Raw genomic sequence first — 19561 nt, 5'->3', positions numbered from 1 at the left:
TGTCATCAGAAAGCGGCGGAGGAGAGAACTTCATCAATACCAGCGGCGACAGAAACAGTTGGTCTCCTGGTAGGGAGGGTGAGGCACAGACACCCGAGTCTCTCTCGATTTGTCATCGAGCCAGAGGGGAGGAGCCGGGCCGCCGCCCGCGCCCGGAGCAGGCCCAGTGGCGCGCCGGCGTGGTGGTCGCGTGACCCCAATTGGAGAGGGGGCGGAGCGGAGCTGCCACCCGCGCCCGCAAGGTGGGCAGACCCGCGACCCAGTGGTACACGGGCGTGGTAGGAGGGGCAGGGCAGAGCCGCCGCCCGTGCCTGCAAGGTAAGCAGACCTGCGACAGACTGGTGGGTCAGGCCCAGCGGCCTGCCAGCGTGGTACACACGTCACCCCAACTGGAGTAGGGGCAGAGCAGAGCCTTCGCCCACGCCCAGATCAGGCCCCGCAGGTGTGGTGGTCACGTGACCCCAATTGGAGTGGGGGCGGAGCGGAACCACCACCCGTGCCCACAGGGTGAGCAGACCTGTGACCAACCTGCAGATCAGGCCCAGTGGTCCGCAGGCGTGGTAGGAGGGGCAGGGCAGAGCCGCCGCCTGCGGCTGCAAGGTAGGCAGACCTGCGACAGACCGGCGGATCAGGCCCAGGAGCCTGCCGGCGTGGTACACACGTCACCCCAATTGGAGTAGGGGCAGAGCAGAGTAGCCGCCCGTGCCAGGAACAGGCCCAGCGACCTGCCGGCGTGGTAGTCACGACACCCCAATTGGAGTAGGGGCAGAGCAGAGCCGCCACCCATGCCCGAAAGGTGGGCAGACCTGCGACCGACCAGCGGGACAGGCCCAGCGGCCTGCCGGTGCAACAGACACGTCACCCCATTTGGAGTAGGGGCAGAGCAGAGCTGCCGCCCATGCCCGCAGGGTAGACAGACCTGCGACCGACCGGTGGAACAGGCCCAGCGGCCGGCCGGGGTGGTAGGCACGTCACCCCAATTGGAGTAGGAGCAGAACAGAGCCTTTGCCCACGCCCGGAACAGGCCCAGTGGTCCGCGGGTGTGGTAGACAAGTCACACCAATTGGAGGGGGGGCAGAGCAGAGCCGCTGTCCGCACCTGCAGGGTAGGCAGACCTGCAACCGACCGGAGGATCAGGCCCGGTGGCATGCCAGCGTGGTACACTCGTCACCCCAGTTGGAGTAGGGGCAGAACAGAGCCACCGCCCGCGCCCGGAACAGGCCCAGTGACGTGCCGGCGTGGTAGTCACGACACCCCAATTGGAGTAAGGAGAGAGCAGAGCCGCCGCCCGCGCCTGCAAGGTAGGCAGACCGCCGCCCGACCCTGCAAGGGAGACTTTTCAACTATACAAGAGCAATATAAATATATAGGGGAAAAAAACATTTCAAAACCACAACAGTTTCACCAAGCAGAAAGAAACGCAAGCAGTATGAAAAGACAAGGAAAGAAAGGACCACAAGCAATGCAGGTCAACTCAACTTTAGAAGAGGTAACAGCTGCAGCAGATGGAATGTCAGATGAAGAATTCAGGATATACATGCTTCAGATGATCTGGAGTATCAAGGAAGACATTAGACAGCAAAATCAGACAATGAAAGATCACTTCGACAATGAATTACACAAACAAATCCAGGAAGCAAAGGATCAACTATACAGGGAGATAGAGGTTATAAAAAACAAACAAACAGAAATCCTAGAAATGCAGGAAGCAATAAACCAACTTAAAAACTCAATGGAGAATACTACCAGCAGAGTAGAACACTTAGAAGATAGAACATCAGACAATGAAGACAAAGTATTTCAACTTGAAAAGAACATAGACAGCTCAGCAAGACTGTTAAGAAACCATGAGCAGAACATCCAAGAAATATGGGATAACATTAAGAGACCAAACTTAAGAGTCATTGGGATACAGGAAGGTATAGAGGTCCAAACCAAAGGAATGAGCAATCTATTCAATGAAATAATATGAGAAAACTTCCCAGACTTGAAGAATGAGACAGAATCCCAAATCCTAGAAGCCTACAGGACGCCGAATGTGCAAAATCATAAGAGATCCACACCTAGACACATTATAATGAAGATGCCCAACATACAGAATAAGGAGAGAATTTTAAAAGCTACAAGAGAAAGGAAGCAGATTACATTTAGGGGTAAGCCAATCAGGATAACAGCTGATCTTTCAACACAGACTCTGAAAGCTAGAAGATCCTGGAATAACATATTTCAAACACTGAAAGAAAATGGGTTCCAACCAAGAATTGTGTATCCAGCGAAATTAAGCTTCAGGATGGAAGATGAAATTAAAACCTTCCACGATAAACAAAAGTTAAAAGAATTTGCAGCTAGAAAACCATCTCTTCAAAACATCCTTGGCAAAACATTACAGGAAGAGGAAATGGAAAATAACAATGAAAACCAAAGTGGGAGGTAGGACAGTAAAGGGGGGAAAAATAATCAAAGAGGAAAACAAATCATGTTTAGTAACATGAATAAACAAATATGGCTGGAAGAACAACCCATATCTCAATAATAACCCTAAATGTTAATGGCTTAAACTCACCAATTAAGAGACACAGGCTAGTAGAATGGATCACAAAACAAGACCCAACAATATGCTGCCTACAGGAGATGCATTTGATAGGAAAAGACATACATAGGCTGAAGGTGAAAGGTTGGGAAAAATCATATCACTCATATGGACTTCGGAAACAAGCAGGAGTGTCCATACTCATATCAAATAAAATAGATTTCAAGCCAAAGTTAATCAAAAGGGATAAAGAGGGACACTACATACTGCTCAAGGGAACCATACACCAACAAGACATAACAATCATAAATATATATGCCCCAAACAATGGTGCAGCTATGTTCATCAAACAAACTCTTCTCAAGTTCAAGAGTCTAATAGACCACCATACAATAATCATGGGAGACTTCAACACACCTCTCTCGCCACTGGACAGATCTTCCAAACAAAAGTTGAATAAGGAAACTATAGAACTCAATAACACAATTAATAACCTAAACTTAATTGACATATATAGAATATACCACCCAACATCAAGCAGTTACACTTTTTTCTCAGCAGCACATGGATCCTTCTCAAAAATAGATCATATATTATGTCACAGGGCAACTCTTAGACAATATAAAGGAGTAGAGATAATACCATGCATCTTATCTGATCATAATGGAATGAAACTGAAAATCAACGATAAAAGAAGGAAGGAAAAAGCATACAGCACTTGGAGAATGAACAATAGGTTACTGAATGATCAATGGGTTATAGAAGACATCAAGGAGGAAATTAAAAAATTCTTAGAGATTAATGAAAACACAGACACAACATATCGGAATCTATGGGACACATTGAAAGCAGTTCTAAGAGGAAAATTCATTGCTTGGAGTTCATTCCTTAAAAAAAGAAAAAACCAACATATAAATGATCTCATACTTCATCTCAAAATCCTAGAAAAAGAAGAGCAAAACAACAGCAAAAGAAGTAGAAGGCAAGAAATAATTAAAATCAGAGCTGAAATTAATGAAATCGAAACAAAAGAAACAATTGAAAAAAATTGACAAAACTAAAAGTTGGTTCTTTGAAAAAATAAACAAAATCGACAGACCCTTAGCCATGCTAGCGAAGAGAAGAAGAGAGAGAACTCAAATTACTAGCATACGGGATGAAAAAGGCAATATCACAACAGACACTTCAGAAATACAGAAGATAATCAAAAATTATTTTGAATCCTTATACTCCAATAAATTAGAAGATAGTGAAGGCATAGATAAATTTCTTAAGTCATATGATCTGCCCAGATTGAGTCAGGAGGATATAGACAACCTAAACAGACCAATATCAATTGAGGAAATAGAAGAAACCATCAAAAGATTACCAACTAAGAAAAGCCCAGGACCGGATGGGTATACAGCAGAGTTTTACAAAACCTTTAAAGAGGAACTAATACCAATACTTTTCAAGCTACTTCAGGAAATAGAAAAAGAGGGAGAACTTCCAAATTCATTCTATGAGGCCAACATCACCCTGATACCTAAACCAGACAAAGACACTTCAAAGAAAGAAAACTACAGACCAATATCTCTAATGAACCTAGATGCAAAAATCCTCAATAAAATTCTGGCGAATCGGATACAAAAACATATCAAAAAAATTGTACACCATGATCAAGTAGGATTCATCCCTGGGATGCAAGGCTGGTTCAATATATGGAAACCAATAAATGTTATTCACCACATCAATAGACTTAAAAATAAGAACCATATGATCATCTCGATAGATGCGGAAAAAGCATTCGACAAAGTACAGCATCCCTTTATGTTCAAAACTCTAGAAAAACTAGGGATAACAGGAACATACCTCAATATTGTAAAAGCAATCTATGCTAAGCCTCAGGCTAGCATCATTCTGAATGGAGAAAAATTGAAGGCATTCCCTCTAAAATCTGGAACAAGACAGGGATGCCCTCTCTCTCCACTTCTCTTCAACATAGTTCTCGAAACACTGGCCAGAGCAGTTAGACAGACGAAAGAAATTAAAGGCATAAAAATAGGAAAAGAAGAACTTAAATTATCACTATTTGCAGGTGACATGATTCTATACCTAGCAGACCCAAAAGGGTCTACAAAGAAACTATTAGAGCTAATAAATGAATTCAGCAAAGTGGCAGGATATAAAATCAACATGCATAAATCAAAGGCATTCCTGTATATCAGCGACAAATCCTCTGAAATGGAAATGAGGACAACCATTCCATTCACAATATCTTCAAAAAAAAATAAAATACTTGGGAATCAACCTAACAAAAGAGGTGAAAGACTTATACAATGAAAACTACAGAACCCTAAAGAGAGAAATAGAAGAAGATCTTAGAAGATGGAAAAATATACCCTGTTCATGGATAGGCAGAACTAACATCATCAAAATGGCGATATTACCAAAAGTTCTCTATAGGTTTAATGCAATGCCAATCAAAATCCCAACGGCATTTCTTGTAGAAATAGAGAAAGCAATCATGAAATTCATATGGAAAAATAAAAGACCCAGAATAGCAAAAACAATGCTAAGCAGGAAGTGTGAATCAGGCGGTATAGCGATACCAGACTTCAAACTATACTACAGAGCAATAGTAACAAAAACAGCATGGTACTGGTACCAAAACAGGCGGGTGGACCAATGGTACAGAATAGAGGACACAGAAACCAATCCACAAAACTACAACTACCTTATATTTGATAAAGGGGCTAAAAGCATGCAATGGAGGAAGGATAGCATCTTCAACAAATGGTGCTGGGAAAACTGGAAATCCATATGCAACAAAATGAAACTGAATCCCTTTCTCTCGCCATGCACAAAAGTTAATTCAAAATGGATCAAGGAGCTTGATATCAAATCAGAGACACGCCGTCTGATAGAAGAAAAAGTTGGCTACGATCTACAGTCAGTGGGGTCGGGCTCCAAATTCCTCAATAGGACACCCATAGCACAAAAGTTAATAACTAGAATCAACAAATGGGACTTACTCAAACTAAAAAGTTTTTTCTCAGCAAAAGAAACAATAAGAGAGGTAAATAGGGAGCCTACACCCTGGGAACAAATCTTTACTCCTCACACTTCAGATAGAGCCCTAATATCCAGAGTATACAAAGAACTCAAAAAACTAGACAATAAGAAAACAAACAACCCAATCAACAAATGGGCCAAGGACCTGAACAGACACTTCTCAGAGGAGGACATACAGTCAATCAACAAGTACATGAAAAAATGCTCACCATCTCTAGCTGTCAGAGAAATGCAAATCAAAACCACCCTAAGATACCATCTCACTCCAGTAAGATTGGCAGCCATTATGAAGTCAAACAACAACAAGTGCTGGCGAGGATGTGGGGAAAAGGGTACACTTGTACATTGCTGGTGGGACTGCAAATTGGTGCAGCCAATTTGGAAAGCAGTATGGAGATTTCTTGGAAAGCTGGGAATGGAGCCACCATTTGACCCAGCTATTCCCCTTCTCGGTCTATTCCCTAAAGACCTAAAAAGAGCATGCTACAGGGACACTGCTACATCGATGTTCATAGCAGCACAATTCACAATAGCAAGACTGTGGAGCCAACCTAGATGCCCTTCAATAGACGAATGGTTAAAAAAAAATGTGGCATTTATACACAATGGAGTATTACTCTGCATTAAAAAATGACAAAATCATAGAATTTGCAGGGAAATGGATGGCACTAGAGCAGATTATGCTAAGTGAAGCTAGCCAATCCCTAAAAAACAAATGCCAAATGTCTTCTTTGATATAAGGAGAGTAACTAAGAACAGAGTAGGGACGAAGAGCAGGAGAAGAAGATTAACATTAAACAGGGATGAGAGGTGGGAGGGAAAGGGAGAGAGAAGGGGAAATTGCATGGAAATGGAAGGAGACCCTCAGGGTTATACAAAAGTACATACAAGAGGAAGTGAGGGGAAAGGGAAAAATAATACAAGGGGGAGAAATGAATGACAGTAGAGGGGGTAGAGAGCGAAGAGGGGAGGGGAGGGGAGGGGGGATAGTAGAGGATAGGAAAGGCATCAGAACACAACAGACACTAGTATGGCAATATGTAAATCAATGGATGTGTAACTGATGTAATTCTGCAATCTGTATATGGGGTAAAAATGGGAGTTCATAACCCACTTGAATCAAAGTGTGAAATATGATATATCAAGAAATTTGTAATGTTTTGAATAAGCAACAATAAAAAATTTAAAAATAAATAAATAAATAAATACATAAATAAAAAAGAGGAGGTAGGTCTTTCTTAGCAGTACAATGATGACTAATAGAAAGAATAATGAAGTTAGAAAAATCACCACTTTACAATCTTCAGAGAAGAATTACCAGTGGATGCTGAATGCAGTCTGATAAAGAATGCAATTTTTATAGTCTCAAAGTATCGTCCCACATGTTACTCATTGCTTGCAAAAAGAACTTAAGAAATCTTACAGTACTTTAAGCAAATGACAAAATTAGCATTGACAATAAAAGGCAAACAAACACATGCGTCTCTGGATGTGACACCCTGAGACAGACACAAAATCAATTACATTGTATTCCACCCAAAATACATAATTCAATTGTAAAATATCAAAGAAACACAAATGGAGTCCATAAAACAATAGAATTTTTTTCTTCAGGATTCCAATGCTATAAAGAACGCCAAAGAAAGACTGAGTAATAATTTCAGGTTAAAGAAAATATCTACATGCAGTATATGAAAAGGATCCTGTACTAGGAAAAAATTGCTATACAGGATATTACTGGGATAATTAAGAAACTGGATATATGGACTGAAGATTGTATAAAGTATTATATCAATGTTAAATTTCCTGAACTTGATAAGTGTATAATGAATATGAGTATATTCTTGTTCTTAGGAAACATAAACTGAAGCATCAAGGCATGATTTATGCAACCTTCTCTAAAACAGTTCAGAAAAAGTGATGTCTGTGTCTATAAAGAGAAAATAATAAAGTGAAGTAGCAAAAATGTTAAAAATTGGTTAAGCTAGGTAAAAGGTATATAAGAGTTATTTCTATTGCTCATATGATTGTTATGTAACTAGAATCCTCCTGGCTATGGAATCTAGGCATATGAATTTGAAAAACCCCATGTTTGAGTTAGTGCACTCAGGTCAAGAACTGCTACCCTAGGGTAAATTATATTATGAACTGAAGCCCATTACTAAGGAAACAGCATTATAAGAGTAGTAAGAAACCTGTTAAGGAAAATATCAAAACATTAAGTAAGAATTATTTTTGATAAGAATTTTTTATTTTGAAGAACAGAGAAAATATTTTTAAACAAATAGGAAAAAAACATCCTTAGAATTCTTGTGTACGTGTAGAATTCCTAGCTGTTCTGGGCATAGTGGTATACACCTGTAATCCCAGCGGCACAGGAGATTGAGGTAGGAGGATCATAAATTCAAAGCCTGCCTCAAGCAACTTAGCAAGACCCTGTCTCAAAAATAAATAAATAAATAAATAAATAAGATCGGGGATTCGGCTCAGTGGTAAAGTTCCTCTAGGTTCAATCCTTGGTGGTAATAATAATAATAATAATAATAATAATAATAATAATAATAGAATTCCTAGCTGCATTCCCTTCTTTTGTACATAATAGTATGTATATAATGTTTATTTACATAGTATTTAGTACTATAAATAGTAACAAATATTATTTTTGTGCTATAAACCATTTATCTAATACTCTGAACCATATACTCCTAAATATTTTACATATTGTCTCATTGTAACCCTCACAACAATCTTAATAGGTAGGTAATATTATCTTAACCCAAAGAGGATAAGCAAATTTGCCTGAGATCTCATAGCTGGAAAATGGAAGATCTAAGAGTCAAACTCAGCCCAGACCTTTTATTTCTAACCAGCAAATCATATGTCCAGAGCTATTAGAGCCCATTAATTGTCAAAGACATTCTACCATCTGTCTCTTCATCACTGGTGCTCATCTCATTTACCTGTCACTGCTTATTATCTCTACTGTTGCTCCCAGCTGCAACTGCTCTTTCAGGCTAATGTACTTAAGAAAGCCACAAACTTTGATATGAAAAAAGATCTGGATCAAACTCTAATACAGAATATGATTAGTTATAATATCTCCTTAATTTTTTCATTAGTAAAATAATAGATAATAATTCTTATCCCATGGAACTTAAGATAACATTTAGAGAACTTAATCCATAGTAGGTAGTTTACAATAAAAGTAGTTTTACATACATTTTCTTCCAGACTCTTTAAATGATAACTTTTATTTTTATTCCATTTAATCTCATTATTTTGGATTGAATTACCTAATTAGTCATAATCCTGTTCCTAAATTTCATGAATTTAGGACCTATGAAATTTGGAGAGATGCCACTGACTTTTGCTAAGAAAAAAAAAGTAAATATAAAAAGTAAGTTGAAGTTAACTTTGCTTGGATTGATACATTATATATAAAAACAGAGTATGGCAAGTAAGGTAAATAATTGAGTCATCAGTCAGTGATAACAGGTGCCACTTTGGAAGTTAGGTGCTTTCATAATTTTAAATCACTATCAATATGCTTTCAGAAGAAACTCTAAGAGTTCATTGGAAAACTCAATGAGCCAAAAAGTCCTTTTGGAAGTACCACAAAATACACCTTCCAATTAATAAGAAGTTGTTTACAATACAAATTTTAGTAACACCTTTCCATCCCCAGTAATTTAAATTATGAAGTGTTTTGTGGATAGCAGGTTAACTTTTTAGACTTTCTAAATCAATTTATCAATTGGTGAGATTGGTATTTGCAGGCACATTTCTTGATAATTGTACAATATTTACTCAAACATATGTCTATTAAGATAATTTTGGAACTCATTTATTATATTGTACTTTCATTCATTTTATTATAGTTCATTGTTACAAGAAAATTTAAATATATAATATACAAAAATATAAGTATAAAATGTAAGAATATATATATATGCCTATATGTATATACACAACCCTTCCTTTGTACCATTCATGGTAACTACTTGTTAGTAATTACCATGAAACACACAAAGTAAGACCACACTGCCAACATGCACTAGTTTTAGTTAACAGGGCACCATGGAAATGAGGACTGCCTATTAAGTACTAAGATGAGGAGCTGATGCCACACAAAAGTGGATAAATGCAGTATAAAACCTAGTGTCTTGAACATATAAACTGCTCATCAAATATTTGTTGACTGAATGAATGATAAACATTGATTTAAAAACTGAATTAGATGAATCAGGACCTAAAGCTCACACCTTTTCCAAAATTAAAATCATAGATATATAAGACATAAAAACTATAAATTAAAAAAAATACATAGGGGAAATCTTTAAGATCTAAGGCTATGCAAGGAGTTCTTGTCATTAAAGCATGATATATAAAAGAAAAATTAATAAAGTTAATAAAATAAAATAAATAAATAAAAAATAAAAATTAATAAAGCTATTTGAAAGCTCTTATTTAAAAGATAAAAGCATGACCTAGGGAATGGAGTTGTGGCTCAGTGATAGAGCACTTGACTGGTATGTGTAAGGCCCTGGGTTCCATCTCAGCACTGCATAAAAATAAATAAATAAATAAATAAATAAATAAATGATTCATTGACAACTAAAAAAAATATTTTTTTAAAAAGCATAACCTAATGAACTGAGAGAAAATATTCACAAACCACTCATTTGACAAAAGACTAGTAGAGAAAATTAAAACAATTCTCAAAACTCAACAGTAACAAAAAAAAAATCCAATTTAAAAATGCCCAAAAGACATTATTTAACCAAAAACATACACCGGCAGTGAATAAGCACATAAGGTGTTCAATATTATTAGCCAAGAAAAAGATTGATAACAGTTAAAAAAGTATAGCATGAAGGACTTCTGGGATAACATAACTGTTCAGTACCCGACTGTGGAATTAGTCTGCATGAACCTGCACAGAACTTCTTACACACATATCCATTGTGAATCTGAAAAGACTGGTGGACTGTACCACTGTCAATATCCTCCTTGATAGTATATTACAGTTTTGCAAAATGTTACTGGGGAAATAAGGTAAAATGTAAAAGGAATCTGTATATTTCTTGCCATCGCATATGTATCCAAAATTATCTTCAGAGAGAGAAGGTGGGAGGACTGAACTGTACATTTAAAATGGGTGAATTTTATAGTATGTAAATGATAACAAAATTGTTTTTCAAAAGGAATTAGGAACTTTCATGAATGCTCTGAAAGAAGTGACCAGGGACACAGCAAATTTGGTGTGATTTGACAAACAGTAACTATTTTAGACTTTAGGAAATTAAGCTAATTTTTAAAAATTTTAGTCTATGAATTATCTGACTCTGTCAAATTTACTATATAGATCAAAGAAGACACAATCAAGTAATATAAATACTTAACAATACAAATCCTAAAATGATGTTTGACTATTATAATTGTGTTGTGATATCAATAAAAAAGATTATTTTTTGTGTCTCTTACTTAGTCTATGAAAAAGAAAATGTAGGGCTAGAAATATATAGCTCAGTGGCAGAGCACTTCTCTAGCATGCATGTCTGAGACCTTGGGTTCAATCTCCAACAACACACACACACAAAACAAAAACAAAAAGACAATGTAAATGCAAAATACATTAGAAAATCAGTATAACTTCTCATTTAAAATTACATAAAGTAGTGTGTTAATTTAGACCACTTTAAATAGTAACTCTCTAATATATGTGAAAATAATGATTTATTTATTAATGTTTTTAAAATGTTTTATTTAAATCTTTTATATTCGTGTACATCATTTTTTCTATTAAAATAATAGTAAAACTAATAGTAATACTTTCATTAAACATTGACCAAATTCTTAACAGAAGAATCAATTTAAAAAAATCTAATTGGAAGTATGTAGGTCTATTTGGTTTTCTTTAAATTCATTTAGTTTTATTATGCTGAAATTGGAGAATAGACTCTAACATCTGCTACAGAGAAAAGCATAGAGGTTTTCTTGACACTGCTATTGTAGAGGGTGAATTTAAAGCTACAATTATGCCATAACTTGACCTAAGGTATTTCAAACAACGTTATGAGCTTCTGTTTGCTATACAATAGGGGAAATCACTCCTATCTATTTTACAGGATTGCTATGACCCTTCAGTAAGATAATGTATATAAAAGTACTTTTTAATTGGTAAAGCAGTATGTAATTCCTAGTTTAATTTCTTTAATGAAAAATCTGAGAAACAGCTGATTTTGGATGTAGTTTTCTCATTAAAAAAAGAATTATGGTCTTAGTCTAAACAAGTATGTGGTAGCATAGCATAAAGGAACTTCTACCTAGAAAGTAGTACAAGTTAAAGATTAATTGCCAGCAACTATACCAGTTGCTAATTTATAAGAACTATGATAGTTTTCTGTACTGCTTACTTCTAGTAAATGGCAACAATCCTAAAACAGGTAGTATATTTTATTGTATGACGTGTTTTCAAAAGAGTCTTTCCACAAAAGAATAAGATGAAAATAACTTCATTAATAGTTGTATATCTAATATAAAGCAATGTGTAAAATATTAGTAGGTTTAATCAAAATATTTACATGTAACATGTTAAATAACAAAGCATTATTCATATTTAAGAAGGGTAGGTGTACTAATGCTTTTAGTAATTTGATGGCAGTGAGCATTCAAAGGGTATATGCTATGAAGACAACTGTATGTAATGAAGAAGAATGGTTTATATATACCATGCAGGATATAAAATCTTCCTATTGGAAACTGAGAAGAAAAAAGGCTGAAGGTCTCAAAAAGCACTCTCATTAAATACTCTTGTTTGAGGCAAACCAGTTCCATCAAGCACCTTTGGAAAAACAGTGTTATACCATTTAGGTAATGACTGATAGACATATAAAGAGCCTCATTTAAATACTCATTATAATTTTCTTCAACATTTCTTTGGCATCCAAATAGTGAAATTTGTAAAGACTTCTATCTCAGACAAAGATCTAAAATGTGTAAAAACAGTAATCTCTAAAATACACATTTCAATTTTAAAGATAAGGAATTTCATTTATATGTCCCAATATTTTTCAAGAAGAAAGCAACAATTTAATTTTTGGTAACTTAGGTTTAAAAATATTTAAGTGGTATCAAGTGATATTATTCAATGGCCTATTAATGTTGAGAGAATCTGTGAGAAAATATTTTGAGACATTTATAATCAAATTGGCAGCCCATTTATTTCTCTACTTTCAAAAGAAAAGACCACCAAAGTAGTTTACAATAGAGTGGGTAGAGAAATTTTAAAAAGAAAAGAAAAAAAACCTGATAACCAATCACACTCCTAAAATTTAAGGGCAACAATTGTAGAGGAATGAAAGAAGGGTAAATCCACAAGGAGGTCTTTCTAAGGAGAAAAGGGAAATAGCTAAGTACTAAGAGGTCACAAGGTACATTAAACACATAAAAAAGGCCCCCACTCATTAAATTTAAAGATGTGGTCCTGCAAGAGCAGTTTTTCTTACTAAAAGGCATACCATTTGTAGGATTTGTTTTAATTCAAGAAGATTTACAATATAACTTTGTTTTCTGAAGTTTTTTTTCCTGTTCTTTAATTTCATTCTATAATGAGTGTTACCAAAATGGTAACTAAATAAACATAAAAATTAAGATGTATTGTTTAAATCCTAAACAGAAATCTGAGAATTTTAGGCTTATTTTAATTTCATTAACTTGTTTTGAAAGAAATGTACTATCATCTGTGTTAACTTGTAGATAAAATAAAATTATCACACTTTTTACCAGTATTACCTTTAATTATACTGGTTCTTATTGCACTATCATTCACTTAGAACAATTGTAATCAGCAGCAGCCATGACAGTATATCCCAACTATCCAACTCACCTCCTCAGTGTACATCAAACTCTCATGCCCACTAACTATAATAGCTATTCATATGAGCACTGTGGAATTAAAAAACAAAACAAAAATCATAATTCTCATAGAACTTATTTTTTTTACAGAAAAACAAGGTATTAAATTTTGAGAGTAGCCTGAAATAACAGGAAAGTCAGAAATGTGATGAGAAACATTTAATAGTGAAAAGAAACCAATATAAAACATGGATTTTATTCAGACTGTTTCTTTAGTTAGATGTGAGAATTGGGGAAAATATTTAAATTTTGAAAACCCCAACTCCTTACCTGTAAAACAAAGGTTTTGAACTTGATCATCTCCAAAGTCTCTCTTAGCAATAAAATTCTAGGGTTCCAAGAGCAATTAGGCCAGAAAAAGAAATAAAAGAGATATCCAAGCTGGAAAGAAAGAAGTAAACTTATCTCTGTTTACAGATGATTTGATCTTATATGTAGAAAACCATAAGAATTCTGGAAAAAAAAAACTTAAAAACTTATACATGAATTCAGCAAAGTACAAGAAAATAAAATCAACACACAAAAATCACTTGTATTTCTACGTACTACCAATGAACAAATTGAAAGGGAAATTAAGAAAAAAATTCCATTTACAATAGCAACAAAAAGAATACAATACTTAGGAATTAGCTTAACCAAGCAGATGAAAGCATTTTACAATGAAAGGTACAATGAAAGATACAATGAAAGAAATGAAATAAGTCACAAATAAATAGAAACACATTCATATTCATGGATTGGAAGACTTAATATTGTTAAGATGTCAATACTACTTTAAAACAAGTGAAATAAGCCAGTCATAAAAAGACAAGTAATGATCCTGCTTATATGAGGTATCTAGAGTAGTAAAAATCACATATATAAAAAATAGAATGGTAACTGCCAGGGACTGGGGGTGGGATGGGAATGGGTTGTTGAATGTGTATAGATTTTCTGTTTTACCAGATGAAAGGAATTATGAAGCTGGAGGATGATGATTGTAGGCACAACATTATGAATGCATATAATTAAAATGATTGAGGATGAAGTTTATGTTATATGTATTTTAACCATACTGGAAAAACTGGAAAAATAATTCTATGCTCCTATAAAAATAAAATGTTGTGGAAAAAACCCTAAAAATATATAAAATGAATAAGTAACAGAGATGGGTATATGTGTCTATGTCTTTAGCATTCATCCTTCCTATTTCTTTTCCCCCTGTCTTCCTGACTTCTAGGATTCACTGCTCAGTATGAGCCGATAGGGGCTCTCCAAGCTTGGTTTTCTTGCTAAAACCTGGTTCTTTCATTTAAAAAATAAAGAGAGAGGGGGGGGGGAATGAGAATATATATATGAAAAGAGACCAATACATATATACCTACACACACACACACACACACACACACACATAACTAGGGATTAAACTGAATGTAGGATCTACATTCCTAGTTCTTTTTAAAATTTTTCTGTTTTGATTTTGTGATAGGGCCTTGCTAAATTGCTGAGTTTGGCCTCAAATTTGTGATCCTGTCTCAGCCTCCTGAATCCCTAGGATTATAAGTGTGTACCACCATGCCTGTCTTCTTCATTCAAATAGTTTATGAAATCCTATATATTCTATTCTTGAAGAATACACAAACCACTAACTGCAGATCTAACCTACCTAAATCTGCTGCCTAAACTTAAAACCACATCTTTTTCTCTCTATATATAACTAAAATACTTTGCCCCAAATATGATATAAATTTACTCAAGTTAATAAAAGATGTTTTAGTTTATTATAAAATGTTTGTCAAGAAATTTGTCAGAAAAACAAAACATTGAGAGAAAACAAAACAGGAAACAAATTTCCATAAATAGATGTATTCATTAAAAAGTTTTAAAAATATTACATAATAGTCCAATGAAAAATCAACATGAGTTACATGTAACTTTTTTACACTTCAGTACTAATGATTTTGATGCATTATTGTGACTAGAAGAGCCTCTGTTTCCAAATCTGCATATAGATGTAGAAAACATTATATACTTTTATATGAGTGGTTGTTTATAAAGTCATAAATTTGAAAATATTCAAAAGCATTGTGAGCAAAGAAAAGAGGAATGTTTTGGTAATTCAATGTTATATATATAGTGTGAAATAAAGAACATATTTTTAATCTAGCAAAAACATAGTAAAAACACAAAACTGATCCTCACTAAACTGATCATATGTTAAAAAATTATGATGAACATTTTGGATTACCTGGAAGTTATTACTGTAAAATATTTTTTTGGATGGAAACATTTAAACTGTACTATTTTCTCAAGATTCTGTTTAAAATGGTGCAGGCATCTAAAGGACCCAACATTGTATCTGTAAAGTGACTTCAACCTACTATAAATAAATTATGTTAACCTGATAGAGAGCAAAGATTTAAAAGCCAAATTTATAATCTGCAAATTGCCATATTCAAATTGGTGGTAAGCACATGAGGTTTGAGAGATAAAAAGTAATATTTTACTAACAGATAAGAATTTACAATATCCTTCAAACCTGGAGAAAGCATAATCAATCTGACATTGGGTCATAGCCAAAAGGTGGACATAATAAAGTCTGAAGCCTGTATCTTTCATTTCCAACAAACTTATATGATTTACTAACAAATTGTGCTTGGGATGCTATGTGCAGCCCCATAACACAGGAAGAGGGTGATACCTGCCACCTAAAGACACTTAAAACATCCAAAATGCATTTTCTTTTTTTTTTTTTGGAAGGGGGGTTCTAGGGATTGAATACAGGGTCTCACTCATGCTGGCAAAGAGTTCTACCACTAAACTCTATTCACAGCTCTTTTCATTTTTTTAAACAGTCTCCCTAAATTGTAATCCTCCTGCCTCAGCCTCTGAATTAGCTAGCATTAAAGGCATGAGCCACTATACCTGGCTGAAATAAATTTCTAAGACAAACCTCTCCCAATACAAAGGCTGACAGTGATCAACATTCTCTCTATATTTATTCCTAGCCCCTTCCTGATCCCTTACAACCGTAAAAGCCATCTTTGCTCATGTTTATTTTGAGCCAATTTCAACCATACAAAAAGGGCAGTGGATAAGAAACACACACTCTCCTGTAGGTATATGCTCTGCTTATGTAGACCCTAAACACAAAGATCCTCTCACACATATCATCTCTCAAAGTATTCCAAGAAAAATATAAAGTATGCCTCTTTAGATAATTAGTATGAAAAAAGATAAAAACTTTTTCCAAGAGAGATAATATTAGTACAACTTTGTTTATTTCTTTACAATCTGAAATTTTCCTTGTCAGACTGCATTTCTATTAGACACATTTTTGCTCAGTTATTCTTATCTATTAATTCCTGAAAGTTACCAGCCAGGGTATCTATGTCAGGCAGTCTATAAAAGGGCACCCAGTGATCCCTGTCTTAGGGATTCATGTACTTATGTAATCCCTTCCCTCTCCATTTTGGGTTGTACTTAATGGCTCACTCCTAACAAATCAAAATGTAAATAGTGACGGAATATCACTTCTGAGATTAGGTTATAAAAGACCACAACCTTCTGTTTTGGATGCTCTCTCTATTGTTTACTCTGGGGGAAGCCAGCTGCCACATTATGTGAGGCAGCCTTTTGAAGACATTCATGAAGTGGGGAACTTAGATTTGCCAAGATCCACATACATGCACTTGGAAGTGGAGTCTTCTTCACCTCAGAGGAGCCTTCAGATGAGATCATAACCCCTAATTACAGCTTGATGGAACCTCATAAAACAACCTGAGCCAGAGGCTCTCTGTTAAGCTGTGCCCTAATTCCTGAGGCACAGAAACTGAGATAATGGATGTTTGTTGTTTTAAGCTGGGGTAAATAAGGGTCATAGTTTGTTACTCAGCAATAGATAACAAAGTACCTCATCAAACAAATTGTCAGGTTAACTAGACAAAAATGAAATTTTATGAATCAACCTGAAAAATATAACAAAACCTGTTTATTCTTCATTCTGAAACCTGACATATTTGTAAGTCATTTTTATGGAGGGGTGATCTCTTATCTTAGAAATATAGTTACCACACTCCAAACATTAAAAGAGAAAGAAATGCTGAGATGGAAAACAAATTGGCTTCACAGGCAATAAAAGGTCAGGATTAATTAACCCAGGGAGAAACACCTAGAATCCTTAAAAATAAAAACTATAGTTGTAAAACAAGTAGACTCAATTATTAGACACACAGAACCTAAAATAAAACCAAAAAAGTCAAATGACAGAGAATTGAGATTCTTTTGTGTAATTTTGTCCAATTAATAATATTCATTATGCATCATGTGAGAGATTAGAGCCCAGTTACAACGAAACAAAAAAAGACGAATTAAAACCTTAACAAATTTTATACCAAAATTTGCTTGTTGTAACGTCAACTGCATTTGCATTCATAAAAGAACTAAAAAAATGTGGTAAGGCACCCAAATAACACCTAAAAGCAACACTTGGGCTTAAATAAAGTAACCCTTGCTGTTTCTCGGTTTTATTTCGAAATGAGGTTGGGTCACCAACTGGGGTCCCAAGCTGACCTATACCCCAATGGCCTAGAAACAGAAGGAACGCCCATTCCCGCCTCATGGCACTGATTCTTCACTTTAATAAGCCACCACTGCTGTCACTCAAGATACATTACACTGTCATTGGTCGTAAACTCTTATAGATCGGCCAATTTCTGCCAACTGGCAAGCACTGGCTGTCTTTATTTCCGTGAAGAAAAGTGAGGGTAAACAGGCAAAAGAGATAAATAGATATAAAATATCTAGGCTGACGCTAGTACCTGAGCGACCTGTGATCTCCACCGCCGCCGCGACGAATCGACCTCTGGGCGGGGGCTTTAAGCCAAAAAGAAAATGGCTCAGCCAGGAACTGATGCCCAGGCCATGGAGAAGTGTGTCCAAACTTTACTAGTTCACGCCGGTGAAGATGACGGCGGCGAGAGTATCAGAAACAGCCCTACACCCGTGTGAACTCGGAACACCTCAAGCTGCAGGAGCCAGAGCTGCCTACTGTCCCAGTTTTGACGTTTCCTATTGTTGCCGGAAGTGACGTTCGGGTTCTGACCCTTAAAGAAGAAGCACTTTAATTCCCGTTGTTTACGATTCGCTACAGATTCCTTGTTTCTCGCTTCTTAGTCCGAGCTATTCTGACCTTTTAAATTATACTGATTAATAATCTGCAACTTAGTATCGCCCTGGCCGTTGAGGAGGCCTTCTGCAGAGTCAAGTCACCTCAGAGTCTGGACGAACGGACCATGGAATCTGCAGCGAGGAATCCTAGAGCGCCAAAGAGCCCGCCGCTTTGAAGATCTTGCCGCGGTGCGCGGCGGGCTCGAACTTGTTCTTCCAACACAAACGGTCGGCGCGAGAAGCGCGCTGGGGCTCCAGCTCTGGCCTTGAGGGAGTGCCTGCTGGAGACTAGTTCCGGTGATGGGCTCCGGTTACAGATGCCCTTTCTCCCCTTCTTGTCGTGCTGGGCTAGAGGTCTTCTTTGCTCGGGGGCTGCCGGGTGAGCCCCAGGGAGCCTGCGGGGCTGCGCACTAGTTTGGACAGAGTCGCCTCTCTCTGCTTTCCTCACCGAGACCCCGGGTGGAGGCGAAAGAGCAGGTCTGTCTCTTCACCCTTTTAACTTAAATTACGGAAGGGGAATCCCGAATGTGCCTTGCGTGTATACCCGCCTGGTGTATGCTTTTAATAGCGACGAGGTAGAAAATATCGTAGCTGCTTAATCAGATTTAAGCTGTGGCTTAGGATAGAGAAGTTACAGTCTTGGGATCAGTGTAAGGGATGGATTCCTAGTGGATACTCTGAGCTGAGGATGCATCGGGCTCCTCTAAAATACTGATGGGAAGGAAGAGTTGAAAGTAGTTGGCTTTTCCTTGCTTGCGTTTTCCAGGTGTTTAAAATATTTCTCCATCATAAGAATTACAGATTTTCCTCTCACTATAAAAAGAACTGTCTTGAATTTTAATTCATTTTTTTATATTCTGTAATTGGGGTGTCGTAGAATATTTTTCCAGAATTATTCGCAAACCTTTACAC

General features: G+C 36.5%; 2 protein-coding genes across 8 annotated transcripts in view; one reads left to right on the top strand and one right to left on the bottom strand.

Annotated features, from left to right (window-relative positions):
* Positions 1-18565, bottom strand: part of Fbxo8 (F-box protein 8) — a 60125-nt gene extending 41560 nt beyond the window's left edge. Inside the window, exon 1 of the mRNA XM_046427527.2 lies at positions 18301-18565. The gene's annotated coding sequence lies outside the window, so the exon portion shown is untranslated. The remainder of the gene's footprint in view (positions 1-18300) is intronic.
* Positions 18566-18603: 38 nt separating this feature from the next.
* Cep44 (centrosomal protein 44) overlaps positions 18604-19561 on the top strand; it is a 45778-nt gene continuing 44820 nt past the window's right edge. For 5 of the 7 annotated variants that reach the window (XM_046427525.2, XM_046427523.2, XM_046427524.2 and 2 more), the window contains exon 1: positions 18604-19126. The gene's annotated coding sequence lies outside the window, so the exon portion shown is untranslated. The remainder of the gene's footprint in view (positions 19127-19561) is intronic. The other 2 variants (XM_046427520.2, XM_046427526.2) reach the window with 2 other exon arrangements.

This window comes from Marmota monax, unplaced genomic scaffold (assembly GCF_021218885.2).
Source record: "Marmota monax isolate L192 unplaced genomic scaffold, Marmota_monax_Labrador192_F-V1.1 WCK01_AAM20220418_F8-fsc00159, whole genome shotgun sequence".
Taxonomy (NCBI): domain Eukaryota; kingdom Metazoa; phylum Chordata; class Mammalia; order Rodentia; family Sciuridae; genus Marmota; species Marmota monax.
The sequence above is the reverse complement of the archived record's forward strand: the minus strand, read 5'-3'. Positions and strand labels throughout refer to the sequence as shown.